The following is a 16,315-nucleotide window of genomic DNA, read 5'->3' on the forward strand; positions in this document are numbered from 1 at the left end:
TCACACAGGCAAAAGAGATGTGTGTTTTCTGTTAACAGATTTGGGCAGATCTTTTGCACTTTCTGCTTGAGGAAGTGCAAAATACGTTTGGAGAGATGCAGGTGACAAGCAATGAGAGAATAGGAATGGTAAATTTTGCATATTGCCATTTTAAAGGAAATGTTGACTGAGAGTTGTAATAGAAACAAGTGTAAATTTTAGTACTCCTAAATGGACAAAATCTGTCTGACTGAAGAGATGGGTTGAACTTTTGTGTACACGCCTACCACATGTACAAATAGATAATTTTCCTTTTTTTGATCTTTAAAGGATTCAATAAAGGGCTTACAGCAGTCACATTCACTTTGTAGGCTGTATGCAGTTATTTCTAGTCTAGGAAGCATAATTTTTAAACAGAGCACTTAAATCAGAGTCAATAGGACTAGAAAACCCAGACACAAGAATAAAAAAATACAGACACAGAAAGTAATGCAGATTTCTACTCATTGTGCTAAGCTGCCCAGTTTGATATGCATAGAAAAAAGAAAAATTGGGAAAAGGTGAACTGAAAATATACATATATTCCATGTTGGGTTTTCCCGCAGCAAGCTCCCAAGAAAGCAGCTGTCCGAAGAAAGATTCATTTTTTCTCGCTGACTTCTTCCAGATAGTCATCCCTGTACTGGACTATGTTGGCAACATCAGTGTTTATAAACAACACTCCTTCCAACAGGACAGGATTGACAGTGTTTTGTCAAGAAAAGGCCATGCACTGCCTTTATGGGCCACAGTCACCATTGCCACAATTTTCCACATTTCCACATTTCACATTTAGTCTAAATTTTCAAAACAGTAAAACCCCTGGATGCCAAAACTACTGTTTCCCATCTGATCAAAAATGCTTTATAGGTTTTTTTTCCATCTCTTGTGTTTCCCTGTGGTCATCTTTGGCCTCAATTTAGCTTGCAAATTGTTGTGTGACAGAAGCTATCTCTCCAGAGGACCACAGGAAAATACTGGTTAGAAGGATCTGCAGGGGTCTAATTACCTGCTCAAACTAGGCTGAGCCGTGAGGTCAGCCCAGATTGCTGAGGGATTCAGTCAGGTCTTGAAAAGCCCTAAGGATGCCAGCAGTGCAACTGTGCCTATGCCACTGTCTGTCTGTCCTCGAGAAGAAAGGTTTTTCCTTGTATTCATTCTGAACTTCTCGTTTCAGTTTGTACCTCTGGTATCTTCTCCCACAAGGTACTGCTGCAAAAAGCTCAGATCCCTCTTCTCAATGACTTCCCCATAGATACTGCGAGTCCGCTGTTAGGTGTCCCAAAAGCTGTCTCCTCTCCATTCCCCAGCCTCTCCTTACCATGCAAGTGTTTCAGTCCATGACCATCTCAATAGGCTTCTGCTGAGCTTGCTCCAGCTGACCAATGTCTTTTATTGTTGTTGTTCAGTACCCAAAATGAATGCAGAATCTCAACGTGGCCTAAAGAGTGTTTGAGTGAAAGGGGATCATCATTTCCCTCAAGCTATAGGTTGCGCTGCTGTTGATACCATGCAGGATTCAATTGTCCTTCTTTCCAACATGGTACACTGAGCTCATGTGCCTCTCACTGTCATGGCCCCCTGGATCTGTTCAGCAGAGGTGCTGCCCCACCAGTCCATACCCATCCTGCATTGCTGCCAGAAATTCTTCCTTCCCAGGGGCTGGACTTTTCAGTTGTCCTTATTGAATTTCCTAAGTTTACTATTAGCCTGTTCCTCCAGCCTGCCCAGGTTGTTCTGGATAGCAGCCCTGCCTTTAAGTATATTGCATGGTCCCCTCAGTTTGGTGTCACCTGCTCATCTGATGTGTGTTTAATGTCACTACCTCCAGGTTACTGATGAAGTTGTAAAACAAAACAGTTGCCATGGGAGTCCCCTGTGGTGCTCTGCTTCTCACCAGTCTCCAGTTGAGTATGACCCATTAACCACCACCTTCTGAGCCCAACCATCCAACCATTTTCTAGGGCTTAACAATGCCAGGAAGACGTGACAAACAACTAATTAGCACACCTCTGTTGACCATGCTAGGCCTTTGGCTCCCTCAATCTAATGGAAATATTTTTCCTAACTGAGGTTTCCTGCCTGATTAACTGCATCTTGCACATGTCACAAACAGAGAAAAAGGAAATTAAACAGACTTGCTTTTTTCACATGAGATATTTACATTGTGCCAGGCCATATTAGTGTTCACGGCTCTAAAACAGTAAAATACACATTCAGACAAAAGAGAGAAGAGTGATCAATAAACTGTGGGAGACCAGTGTAGGAAATAACAACCAGAAAAGACCACTAAGAAACACAATACCAAGAAATATTTGTCTGAACCCTATGGAATAGTTGGGCTATAGCTACTGCTGGTCTTTTACACTTTAAATTACCAGTTTTCCACAGCAAATAAAAGAAAAAACAGCTACGGTTGCATCTGCAGCTGCCTATGAAGTATAAGAGCCAAATCAGCAACAGCACTACAAGAATAGCAGTTATGCTTGGCCGAAAAGAATTCATCACAGGAGACACCAGATCACTAGTTAAAAAGGTCAATGACTGTTTCAATTACTGTTGAAACACCTGGATGCCTCCTGATTTCACAGGCGAGCAGTAGCTAGCTTTCTGCTCATAACAAGTTTTGAAAGGACTATATAGTGAGGACGCACATCCTCCTGTGATAGTGCATACACAGGGTTTTGTGCAAAACTTTATAAACGTCATACTTTGTATAAACTTTATAAACATAACTTGGGAAATGTAAGTTTCTGTATGTCAGTGATTATTGGGTACTGCCAAATATTCCAGTTCTCCAAACTAACACTGACCACAGCTAGAAAACATACTGCTGCCAAAATCCAAGCCTTTCCTTCTTTCCCTCAAAAAATCACTTAGCTCCATGACCTTATCAGTCCCAAAGCTTCAGAAGAGAGTGCACACATGCACTCACACACACCCTTTAAAAGTCCACTCAGCTTTACAGGGGTGAAGTAACCTGCCCCAGTCAATACCTGGATATGGGACTAAAGCAGAGAAATGAGCATCCACATCCACATATAGCTTCAGTTTCCATTAATATAAGCATGCAAAATTCAGAGCTCTAAGAATAAACATACATGACTGTATATGTCAAAATTTCATATCAAGTGGAGGTCGCATTCCAAATTCCCAGTCCCAAGGCTTTTCTTCTTTTAGTTGCAGGGGTGAACTGGTACCATGGTGTTATAAACTTGATGACTTCTTTGGCAAAGTGTAACGTATCTCATCTCTCAGCATTACTCTTGATATGTAACTTGCATGTCCAAACCTTTCAACTGCTTTATTGCTAGTATAATGCTTTAAAAACCCTGTGGTTCTTGATTTGCACTGATTTATTTCAGTACCATTCAAGTTTTTCCTTTTTAGTGTAGAATCTTCATTTAATTTTAAGTGACCGTTGGCAAAATTACTCCAGCAGTAGTCCATCCACAGTTCTTAATGCAGAATAGACCACTGGAATATTTCCCTGCTCTGATTTTAGAAGCCAGACTGATGCAATTTCTACAATATACAGCTCTTTTGATATCCAGCATAAATTTTTTCTTTTAGTGGGAAACAGTCTACCGCTTGTATTTATACCTTATTGAAACCAACGAGTTTGGGTCTTGGAGCTATCCCATAGCTTTCCTTGGCGCTCAGAGAGGTTCCCCCCCCACAGAGCCTACTCACCAGCTCAAGACATCCTAACGGTCAATGTAATAAGCACAGTATCTCTGGCCCCATTCCTGTTCCCTGGAAATGTTGCTTCCCTGGAGCCACAATACTTATTAACTGCTCCATGTCCAGGCACCCCAGGTTGCTAAGACCCATGAGAAAATCTCTGTGAATTTCAGGAGACAATCTCTCCGAAGCAGGCATTTTATATCTATTATCATACATCTGTGTTGCCACGACAAGCATCTGAGACTCAAGGAAAGCTAAAAACATGCTGTAGCCTAAATTTAAATACTCATAAAACTCTATTACCAGAAATGCAGTGCATAAGCAGTCAAGCCACAGATGGCCATTGCATTTTTACCTTCAGAAATCCCCATCCAATATTGATTAAAATAAAGCCACAACAAAGTTTAAGAACAAGTTTAGCTGAACATGTAATAATTAAGATGGCTTGTACTTGTAAATTAGTCTTTTCTTCCTTCCTTCCTGTTTTCTAAAAGTATTCCTTTGGACAGTCAAGCATACTGCATTTCCACATCTGATGAGTGGTGAAAACGTCTATATGCCTTCATAATATTTTCACGTACCTGCAGACCAGCAGAAACCTGTCTGGTCTTCCTCTCTATTTATATGTTTTCTCACAAGCAACTGTCACAGGATTACAAAGGGTTAAGAATATCACCATCTATAGCTAATCTGCTGCCCACTGTCACCCTGAGGGTTTTGACATTACATTTTTCAAGGTTTCTGCCTTGTATGGAGCTTTCCAACCCCCCTTCCACCATCCTTTGCATTTTTCAATTTGCATGGGATTTTGGAGTGTTTTGTCTCCAGCTCTAATCTGCCTAGGTAGCACTTTTGATCGGAATGGCTTTTGCATACTGTTAGTGCTGTGGATGTGTTCTGAACAAACCCTTCTTTTCTTTGGTTAGTAGGGTATTTGAAAAAGATCTGTATGTTCCAGCTCTTAGCTACAGTTTTTGATACATACATACATACATACCACCCTCCTGAACAGCCTGATCACAGAGTATCAAAGTACCTTTTGTGGCTATGTCTATTCAAATAGGCTTCAGGAAGATGAGGGAAGATGAAGGTAATTCCCTGTTGGACAAGTTTCTCCATTACTGTTACTTATTAGTTCTGTCAATGCAAATTAAATGCTCTCATTCTGTTAAGCAGTGTGTTATTTATAATTTATAATGAATATTTTATAAAGTGGTGTTTGTTTGTGGCAAGTTGATTGTTTACTCCTCACCCACATACAGCTTTAAGAAGTTACATAACCAAGTTATATATTTATATATATATATATATACATATATATGCATGTGTGTAAAAGTATAGTTGTGTGTGTACATTGTCTGGCTGTTTAGTTCAGGTTTCTTAAGCCAAATTTAAGTAACAGCAAAGTCCTTTGATGAGGACGTCACATAGAAGTAGTTCTTGCCAATTAAATGTTTCAGAATCATTCACCCACACACTGCGTAAAGCCAGCATTTCTGGGGAAGTTCAGACATGACTGCTCCTAATAGGTAATGAGCCTCCCTACCAGAGGTCCAGGAGAAATGGTCAAAAAAAAAGCTTTTCTCTAAAGAGCTAAAAATTGTGTGCTGACTTAAACAGCCCTTGAGAGATCCTGATATCCCAAAACTGGAATAATTAAAGATCCCCTTATCACATAGCAGTATCATCTGAAGCACTCTTCTTTTTTAACTCAGCACTTTAATTAATAAAGTGGAAGTGATAATGTTAGATGAACCACCTCCCCAACATTAAAAGTATTCCTCTGTAAATTTCCAAGAGGCAGACACCTGGAAAAAATGGGGGGGTTTCTCTGTTTTGCATGGTTTCCTTCTACAGCTCCACACCCACCCACACAGAGTAGTATTCACTGGTCAGTCCACTGCTTTCACCTTTAATGTTACTGAATCTGGTCAAATTCAGCCCTAAGTCTATCACTTCTGTGGAGCTATTTCTGCTTCCTTTGAACCAGAAGAGTGCTGAAAGGGAGAAGATAAGGTAATTAAGAACATTCTTCTCTCTTAAAAGAGCATGCAAACAATCAAACAAATTTACATTAATGTCACAGAAAATGTCTAACTTCCTAGGCCAATTCTGGAGCTGGTGAAAATTGCTTATTTGAAGGCTCTTTGAAGTGACAGTGATTTCTTCCATCTGAGAATCTAAGCTAGAACCTGGAAAAATCAATATTACTTTAAAAATGCTAGCTTGTATAGAACCTGCTCAATAAACACAATATATTTGCATTAGAACAAACTCATGTCCAAGTACTTGTTTACAAAAATGTCTAATCTGAATAAAACAAAGCCTGAATTTCTGAATATCAGGTGATGCACAGAGCTTACTGCAGTCTTCTCCCCGTATGATGAACTTCCTGCTCATCCTCCACTTAGTATGGGAGCAGGCATCCTCCCATCCTATGCTTGGCTCTAAGTCATTCTGCACTGCAGTGTTTTTCTCTAAGGTGCACTTGGGCACCAGTAAGAAACAATTGTAGAAACAGAGGGATCACACTCACCACTGCCACACTGTAGGACCCAGTTTTTAGACATTACCTGCTCCGATCAAATACAAAAGCCTTGTGTGCAACCAGGAGATGTCTGTGAGCTTCTCCCCTTTTATTGTCAATAAAGGGCACCCCATTTTAAAGTGTGGGAAAGCACAGAACACCACCCAAATTTCTCTTTGTAAATGCACTGTTCTTCCCAAATGCACATTTTTCATATTCCTGCTAATGAAGAGACAGGCTGAGCAGGGGAATTGAAGTAGACGATCAGGTGGTCCCTTCCAACCAAAACAGTTCGGTGACCTAACATAACTAGGGCATAAGCAACCATCCAAACACCAACTGCATACACAAACCTGCCTGTTGGCACATAGCAAACACCTTTCCTGCAATCACCAGCTCCTTGGGGCAGCACTTGGGAAGTCACCTCGATGGTGGCTGCGGAAGGTGCCCATGCCAGTGATGGTGGACAACTACCTCTAACACAGGGCAACTTACCTGACCATGGTCTATGCCTCATGCTTCTCTCCTTGGGTATGCCCAAAGTGTGTCTGAAGGAGCATTCCCAAACTTAATACACTATGACTTGTGCTTTTCTGGAAGATCACTGGTCTAGCATCCACTTGGATATTTCTTCAGTCACCTTGCCATGATTTTATCTAGTCATTATTAGTCTTCAGCAGACCTTGTGTCCATCTACTGTTAATTTGGAAGCATTGCATTTAAGATCAACAGTTTCTTTTGGAGTTGTATGGATTCCTTATAGCTCACCAGTTAACCCTGTATCTGTCTGCCAGGCTCAGGTTTTCAAGGGAAGGCTGTCTCCTCCACACAGGGCAGCTTCTCAAACAGGTGTAATCTTTTGGAAAAAGCTCAAGATTTGCATTTTTTGCACATTTTAGCAGGAATCTGATCCTTCCCATCTTGAACAAGAGTAAACAAACAGCACATGCAGTGGAAAGTGGCACTGAGAGTGATGTTGCTAACAGCGGATTAACTCACAGCCTGGTCAGCTGTACGTGCACATCTGTTTCCAGGTTAATAACACAAACCGGTAAGACATTCCATTATTAGACACAATTAAAAAAAAAAAAAAAGTCAGTTTCTCCACAGATCAGTTATTACACCCCTGAAAAGGAGACCATCCAGTGTTTAACCATCCTGTTATCCTAACCTCAGTGAGAAACCGAAACTACTGGGGAAGAAATTAAAAACAGTAAAGGAAGGAACAGTGTAACAAGACTGCATGAACAGTAATTTTATCAAAAGGCTTTTCTTTCTCCGATGGGATTGAATGCAGTGAATCAATACTTTAGCCCAGAAGTTGCTCATGGTCTTCAGAGCAACTTTCCTGGCAGAAGGGAGGCATTCCTCATGAATAAAACCAAATTTTTAGGTGACAAATATAGCTATAGCTCTGTTTAATGTTGATTCAATACAGTCACGATGAAGGAAAAGGAAGAGGAAGAGGGCAGACAAAAGGGAAGGCAAAAGGGGAGTAATCGGGAAGGGAAGGGAAGGGAAGGGAAGGGAAGGGAAGGGAAGGGAAGGGAAGGGAAGGGAAGGGAAGGGAAGGGAAGGGAAGGGAAGGGAAGGGAAGGGAAGGGAAGGGAAAAAAAAAGGAGAAGGGAGAAGAAGGGAGGAAGAAGGAAGAAGGAAAGAGAAAGGAGGAAAGGCAAAAGAAGAAGGAGGAAGGAGTATGAGGAAGAAGGAGGAAGCTTTCTGTCCTGACATGCTACAACACTGACAGGGCTGAACTGGAAAATGCTGCTGTTTCCCTAGAAATATTGTATCTCTGAATGTGACAAACCCAAGAGGTTACTGAGCAATAGGCAAAAGTATTTTTTTATTATCTCTGGCCTTGCTTTTACTGAGTCTCAGACTTCTTTGCCAGAAGGAGTATTACTAGTTTTTCTCCTTTACCTCCCAAATGTCTTCAATCTGTTCAAACTGGGGGCTTATTCCTCAATTACACTTTTATATTTTTCTATAAAAGTACATATGCATGTACACAGAGAGTGGTAGATAATTTTTATATAACATGCATCATATTTACATGATAATAATAAATAATAATCAACATTTATTACATATACATATATAGATATAGCTAAAAAGTTTTGTGGAAAAATGAATGGGATCAGCATTTGGAGTTGCTGTATATTTCAAAGAGTTTCACTGTAATCCCGTGACCTGTGACTGGATTCCCTGAATCCAGCTCAGTTCCTGTCCCAGTTCAACCTATTTCTTCACTTTCAAGAAAATCATGGTGACCTCCCACGTAAAGCTTTTCTAGAGGTCTCCAGTTTAGAAACACACTGCAAATGTTAAATCTTTGGTATTATGTATGTACAAACCTCCTCCAGGTTTTGTAACCTGGAACTGGTGAAGATTTCTTGGCCAGGGAAAGACGGAGTTTCTTAGAAACACATTTCTGAGCCTTGCATTGGGTTATACCTTCGTAATAATTAGGGATACCATTTGGCAATTCAAATCAACTTTGATGTTTAAAAGGATGCATAAAGACACATTTCTATATACAGTCCTGTAAAAAGTGAGACGTGTTTATATGCAAATAGTATAAATGCTGAAGGAAGAGCAACACCACTATTTTATTGACTCTTCATTGCAAATAGTGATCTTGTTTCATCAAGCTTTTTTTTTTTTAACTGTTATTTGTTATCTGTTCTTCTCCTTACCCACCCGCTTTTCTGCTAATCTGCCTCATTCATCTTTGCAAACAAGGTTTTCTACAGGAATTTTTCAATTTGAGCCTCCAGATGAATATGTCTTCAGAAATTTATTCTCAGCACATCACTCACACACAGTTCTAATTTTATAAAATACACATATGTGAAAAACATAGCAGTGAGTTTTTCAAGTGATTTAGCTGTTTTTATTAGCTGTGAAAAGGAGCAGAGTAGCTGCCTCTGGTAAAAAAAAGGGGGGGGGGGGCATATGCTACATGAAGGAAGGGAGATTACTTTCCTTTTCATATTCGGTATCTGCTTTAATCTTCTTTGACCTGTTGAATGATTAAGCTCCAGCAAGACTGTTTGCACTTAGATCTTCCTGAAGTTTTCTCTCACTGGGAAGGATTCTGCATCTAATAAGAAGGATTTGAAAATCTACCTATTCAGTATCAACATCCTGCAGATAATTCTGCCTCTTCTTTGTTTCAGAAATAGTGTGTTCCCTTTTTGTCACCTGGCTGCTGCTGTGCATGGAACAAGGAGCCCACTGCACTGAGAAATAGGACATTTTCTCTTTGTGCAACCTTTGTTTGTAAACTTAGGTCATAGTAAAAGAAATTATAAATATACAACAGAAAGTATAAAGACTACAGAAGGTGCCTGTTACCATTACACAATAAAAGTTTTTCATCTTGAAAATGATAGCTTCTGAATACTAAAGGCAGACAAGTGACCTTCAGTGACCCTTTTTTTAGTTGCATGCATCAGTTTCATCTAGTCTGTGCTTCAAATGCAAATGCCTGGCATGTAATTATTGGTGGGTGTGGATTTTCATTGCCTGAAATAGAGATGTACAAAAGGTCTAGCTAAAGCTTTATCCCAGAAAGCACATTAATGACATATTAAGTATAATTAAGCAAATCATTGTTCAATACATCTTATTTCTTTTCCTGTACATGGAATATTTATTTCTAATAAATATATATAAAACAGAATACAAAATAACTGTTCCTCACTACTACTTATCTAATGCTACAAACAGGCAAGCTATATCTAGTCTTACTTCAACTATTTCACAAAGGCATCCTCCATGTCACACATTTGATCAGTTAAAAAGCATGTACTCATTGGTATTATACAGTATTCTTTAAATTACTCCAGTATAAAAGGAAAGGCAGAAGGAAGCATGTCCCCTCTAATGTTGAGTATCACCCATTTCCATGGAGCTGTACCACCTTTACTGTAAGGGTGCCAAACACAGGGATAACCGTACATGTGTAAGCATGAATGTTCAGGGAAGACTGCTACAAGATCTATGTTACAAAGGAAAGTAAGTTTACATTTTTATTTGAAGAAATTGAAAGTCCACTCTTCCTTCTGCCCCACAAGAGAATTTGCTGATCCTCTCTGATTTACTGATAATCAACAGAAAATGTATTTTCAAACACATTTCTGTAATTCCACACCTGCAAGGCTGAAGGAATCCTAAACAGAGAGGACAATATGGTGCATTTCTGTGCTTCCAGACACTGACTGGCCACTTGCATTCATGGCTATTCAGCACTACCCTGAGTAGCTTTATGCATCAGAACAGGACTCAAAGCAATCACACTTATCCACTGCAGCAACTGTTTGTATGAATCTTCATCTTAATTGCCAGCTTAGAGGCCTTGCACAATTCACTTCCATTTCCCAGAATTATAGATGGGACTGCCACACTGGCCTTTCTGCAAAATGTTCAGGGACTGATGAAGAGTGTTGGTTGAAACACGATCCTCACACTACTATAGTGTGATGACAGTAAGAATTTTATCTTGTCATTGCAAGGACTGATTTTTCTTCTACAGCTTGAACTCAATAGACATCCCCCAGTTAGAGCTTTCCCAACAGACTGTGCTCTATTTAAAAGAGTCTATTAGTAGCATATCCTACCATAAAGTAGCAGCAAGGTGTTAGAGGTGTTGGTATCTGAAATTAAATATTAGACCTTGCATTCAATTTCAGCTGCTTGTGTATGCACATACTTGGTTTCTTTTCACATTTGCAACTATAACCTTTCCCTTAAAACACCATAATATTATTTCCTGAAGTTTTAATAATTCAATAATTATGTCACCCTAAAATAACAGGTAGATTAATCTTTCCATTAGCTACCAAGAGAAGCTGGACATCTAGCTTTCATTAGACATCTGTTTCAAATGACAAAAATACGTGTTAAAACAGGTTAGTTTGACCATGCTCCTGAACCCCAAGAGCGTCATCATGTGAGGAATTTTAATCTCCTTTAAAAAGGGGGAAAACTGCCTCATAGCTAATACATGATCAGAGTGATCAATAGGGAAATTAGATCAGGGAAACTATCTTACTATGAATTATTACACTGCTTCTAACTGCAAAATGACTTTCTCCAGAGAACAAGAGCTGGGAGAACACATACCTGATTGTGGAGGGTTGTTTCTTCCTGTAATAAGCCCTGGTAATTTCACTGTTGGAAAGGTATGATCACAGAGGTTACAAATATATTTCAACAATCTTTTTAGAAGACTTCAAAAAGAGTTTAGGGAAAAAAAAAAGAAAAAAGAAAAAATTATTACTCTGAACAGTTTTATCCTAAAATTTAAGGTATTCTTTTGACTAACTCTTGATACATTTCTGATACGTGTATCCTCTTCTGAGCAAGCTAAAGAAACTGAAGATGAAGACTTAGAATCATAGAATAGTTAGGGTTGGAAAGGACCTTAAGATCATCAAGTTCCAACCCTCCTGCCATGGGCAAGGACACTTCACACTAAACCATGCCACCCAAGGCCCTGTCCAACCTGGCCTTGAGCACCACCAGGGCTGAAGTGTTCCCTGGGCAACCCATTCCAGTGCCTCACCACCCTTACAGTAAAGAACTTCCTCCTTATATCCAATCTAAACTTCCCCTGTTTAAGTTTTAACCCATTACCCCTTGTCCTATCACTACAGTCCCTACAGTCCCTACTTCAAGCAGCTAGTCAAAATTAATTACATCTGCTTAAACGTCATCTACAATTGAACCTGGAGAATAGGAACTGCCTTACAAGTGAGTTTCGTATTCAGTGTGCCTCTTGCCAACAGAGTTGTATTCTGAGGAAAATGTGGATTTGTAAATGGGAAAGGAAACTGACAAACAGTGCTCTCTCCCCAGATTAGTTATTTATGCCATACTGCCTCACCTGTAAATTTAATAAATGCATAGATTACCATTAAATACTTCAGTTACACACGAGTTCAAATAATTTTTACGTACTTGATATTTCTGCTGTGACACAGACTTTATGAAGACTCTACTAGTATGTCATGCAGAAAACATAAAAGAAAAATCACTGCTATTCTCAGCAACAGATGTCAGCACTGCGATTACAACCCCCTTGAAATATCACTCAAAAAAAAATTGTCTGGAGAATTTGGGATTTTAATAGCTTCTAAAAGCAGTTTTAGAGCCTTTACCTAGTATTTTTTTCCCACTGCATGTGCTGCGACTCTTTCAAACAACTTGCTTGGGATTTCAGATCACACTGAGATCTCCCAACACATCTGTTATCTCTAGCACATTCAAGAGAAAATTAATTTGAGCAGTGTCAGTGACAAAATACCCAAGGCCATGACCACTGCCCATAAAGACAGCAGGCAGCAAAGCACAGTCAAAACCTTCACAACCTATGGCGGCCAGTGGGAATTACCCAACTGCAGAGTGGAGTCAGAAATACATCTGCTTGTTCATACTCTTTAAAAGGCCCCCTTTTTCCAAACACAAAATCTTAATTCCGACTTTTATGTCCCTGACTGTCTCCACTGTCTCCTTTTGGAGTAAATATTGTCTGAAGTCAATATTCATGTCTGTTTCTTCTCCATCCCAAATGATCCTGTGTAGGAAAGTCACTACTCAGTTGCTGGCTATAAGCTTTGCAGTGTCTGTCCAGGTAGAATTCCTTCTCATGACAGCAGTCCTGCTCAGCAATCTGCAGTTCCAGGGATATAAGAACTTCCTTTATTAATGTCTTTTATTTTTTATCCACTTAACCCTCATGTAATCTTAACATGAAGGCCAGGTTATTTTTTCACCAAACTAATGGTAAAGTAACTAACTCTTTTTTTCATTTGATCATTACTAAAATTTACAAGGGCATGGGCTGTACAGGGAAAAAGCTTTCATTTAAGGAAAACCTGTCTGTAAAAAGAGAACGCAGAAAGTTTTGCAGAAAGATAAAAAGAAAATTGAACAAGTCTAGCTTTTCATCAAAATGTAATGTTCCTAGAAGGAATTAGTACCATGTCTTTCGAATAAAAAGGAACAGGTTTAGCAACACCGTATTTACAGCAAGAAATTAAATTCCTGGTAAATCACATCCCTCTAGACTGAGACTTTAATCAGAGCCCTGCCCTGCCCACTAGGAAAATTATTACACATATCCATCTTCTTACTGCTGTAACTCTCATCAGTGCAAATCATCCCAAATCCCAGTAACTGATAAGCTGGTAAACTTTTTGAGAAATAAATGAAAACCAATGCAATGCATGAAATCTCTTTCTACAGGGTTATGTGTAACAGAGAACAGACCTTACTTTTAACATCCTAAGCCATGCTTCAATTTAGCATCCAAAAAACAAGTCTAGATAAAATTCTATCAGAATACTTTAGGATTTTCAAAGGGACTTTCATACCTAAATCCCTTTGAATGCCTTAAGCACAATAAAAAAATCCCTGTTTAGTTTCATTTAGGGCTAATACTGTGAATTATGTTGATGCTACGTATCTCAAGGGTACTATTAACCCTTTTAAGACTTAAAAATCAATAAATCAGTCAATCAACTGTTCATACTTTACATAAATTACTGCAAAAACTATAGTTGTGTGTCACGGTTTAAGCGCAGCCAGTAACTAAGTACCGTACAGACAGTCGCTCACTCTCCACCATGTGCAAGGCGAAGGAAGACCACAAAAAGATAAAAAACACGGGTTGGGATAAGAGCAGTCTAATAATTGAAATAAACAAAATAAAATACTAATAATAAATAATAATAAATAATAATAAATAATAATATGGGGGCAAAGAGGGAGAGAAATGAAACATGAGTGATGCACAGTACCGTTGCTCACCACCCACTGACCAATACGCAGCCCAACCCAAGCAGCAATCTGCCCTCCCAGACAACTCTCCCCAGTTTATACAGTGGACATGATGTGCTGTGGTATGGAATACGCCTTTGGCCCGTTCAGGTCAGGTGTCTTGACTCTGCTTCCTCCAGGCTTCCAGTGCCCCTCCTCACTGGCAGAGCATGGGACACTGAAAAGTCCCTGACTTAGGTTAAGCACTACTTAGCAACAACTAAAACATCAGTGTGTTACCAGCATTGTTCTCAGGCTAAAGCAGAAACACAGCACTGTATCAGGTACCAGGAAGAGAATTAACTATCCTGGCTGCAATAAGGATACTATGCCATGCCATTTGTCCTTGAGGCCAAGTCATTTTAGCACAGTGGCACATACCCACAGCAGCCATCTGCACAGTATTGCAATTGGGAATGAACCAGAAGCAGGACTGCAGCTTTCAAGGTCTAGACAGAGGTCATTTAGCGTGTGACAATAAATACGTCGGGGATATAAGCTTGTCAGGGGTATGAAGCTGTATTTTGGAGAAGTGGTTATACCAGTGAGATGAATAAAACGAGTAACTGACTTGCATAAATTCAGCGAAAATTCACAAAAATAGTTTTCAGAAAGCCCATCATCCATTTTGAAATGTTTGTTATTTGGATAAGTGAGTTTCCAGACTGGGCAGAGGAATATGCACCTCAGAAACCTGGAAAGAACTAAGAAATGTGGCTCGTTTATCTTACAGTTCCTTCTAAACAGACATTTTTATATTCCATCATGCTCAAAGAATACAGAAGGCTATTATTCATATGGTTAACTTAAAAAATGTGTGAATCTGGTCAGGATTCAAACTGTTTATTAAATTTTCCACTCAAGCTTGCTGTTTCAAAGGCATTTTGCTGGGCATGGCAACCTTATTACAGACAGTTAACCTCTGTTTCCAGAGTAAGGAGGTTTTCGAACTCCAAGATTTTATAGCAGAACCTGTCTTTTCATACTCAGAATTGTCACGAGAACAGCAGTTCTGCAGCTGGAAGGACTGTGAGTCTCAACAAACAGCAGCTTTTTCTGCCATAACTCTCCCAGACCACTAGATACGAACAGCCATAATTCATGGAGAAATAGATGTACAAGTTGGGGTAGGCAGAGCAAAGAAAGGAAATGAAATTCAAAAGTCTGCTGCTGTGATTCTTCATTGCCTGTTACCTGGAGCAGCTGTTCAAGCCAGGGTTTGTCAGATCCAATTCCATACTAAACTCATTTATATTGGTTTATCTCATTAAAACATGCTATCATACTGAAAGACTAAATCCCAGGAAAATTCCCTGGATGGTGCAAAGCTAATTTTGTACACCACTTCTGTCCCAAGGCAGCAGCTTGGGGTGTACCAAGATATTGCCAGATTTCCCTTATCCCTGCCTATTGCATAGACACAGCAATGTTATCCTGCAGTTGTAGATACTCTGACACAAATTAAAATCAGTTCCTAGGAAGAATTCTGTTGCATATCAGAATTAACTTGGCCAAGAAAACAACAGGGAATCAATAAACCACATTTAATTTCAGAGTTCTTGTTCTAAAAATCAAGTCATGTTGTGCTGCTAGATCAGATTTGATGAATGCAAGATGCTGTAATGCAGCCTGATGATTTTACACACATTCTATTTGAACAGGGCCTCAGCTGCCAGGAAATAAGGCTCCAAATAGCATTATAGCAGGATAAGTGGGAAGGCATATGCAGGAGATGGCAGGTAAATCCTTTGCTGTTTGTTTAAATTCAAGGAGATCTGCTTGGAATAAGGTCATACCACACAAAGAGCAGAGACTTCTTCCATTATAAAGCCACATACCAATGAAGTTTCTCTTACCCTTGTACCATATTGATCTCATAGTGCCCCTGCTCAGGTCTTCCCTGTCGCAAACAGCTCAGCTCTTATGTGAGCTTTAGCTTGGAGGCTCTAGAGCTGCTCAAGTCAACAATGTCGACTCACCACAAGTGTCAAAGACAGTCTGGAGTCCTTCACAGCCTGCAGGAGCAGTTTCTTTTGGACCCAAAAAGCACCCAGCTGTGCCTGGATACCTGTATGCAGTAGCAGGCAGCTTATTTAAAGCAGCATTTTAGGTTAAGGTAACAAAATAGACCAACTTGGCAGTGTTCTACCACAGATGTATTTTCTCTGGTACTCAAAATGCACATTCCAAACCACAAAGCATCACTAAATCGATTAATAAATTAATTGCTATGCAGGAATACTTAGAATTAATAAGAGT

The sequence above is a fragment of the Pezoporus wallicus genome, unplaced genomic scaffold (genome assembly GCF_028554395.1).
Source record: "Pezoporus wallicus isolate ANWC-B61680 ecotype Strahan unplaced genomic scaffold, APGP_CSIRO_Pwel_v1 contig_227, whole genome shotgun sequence".
Lineage (NCBI taxonomy): Eukaryota > Metazoa > Chordata > Aves > Psittaciformes > Psittacidae > Pezoporus > Pezoporus wallicus.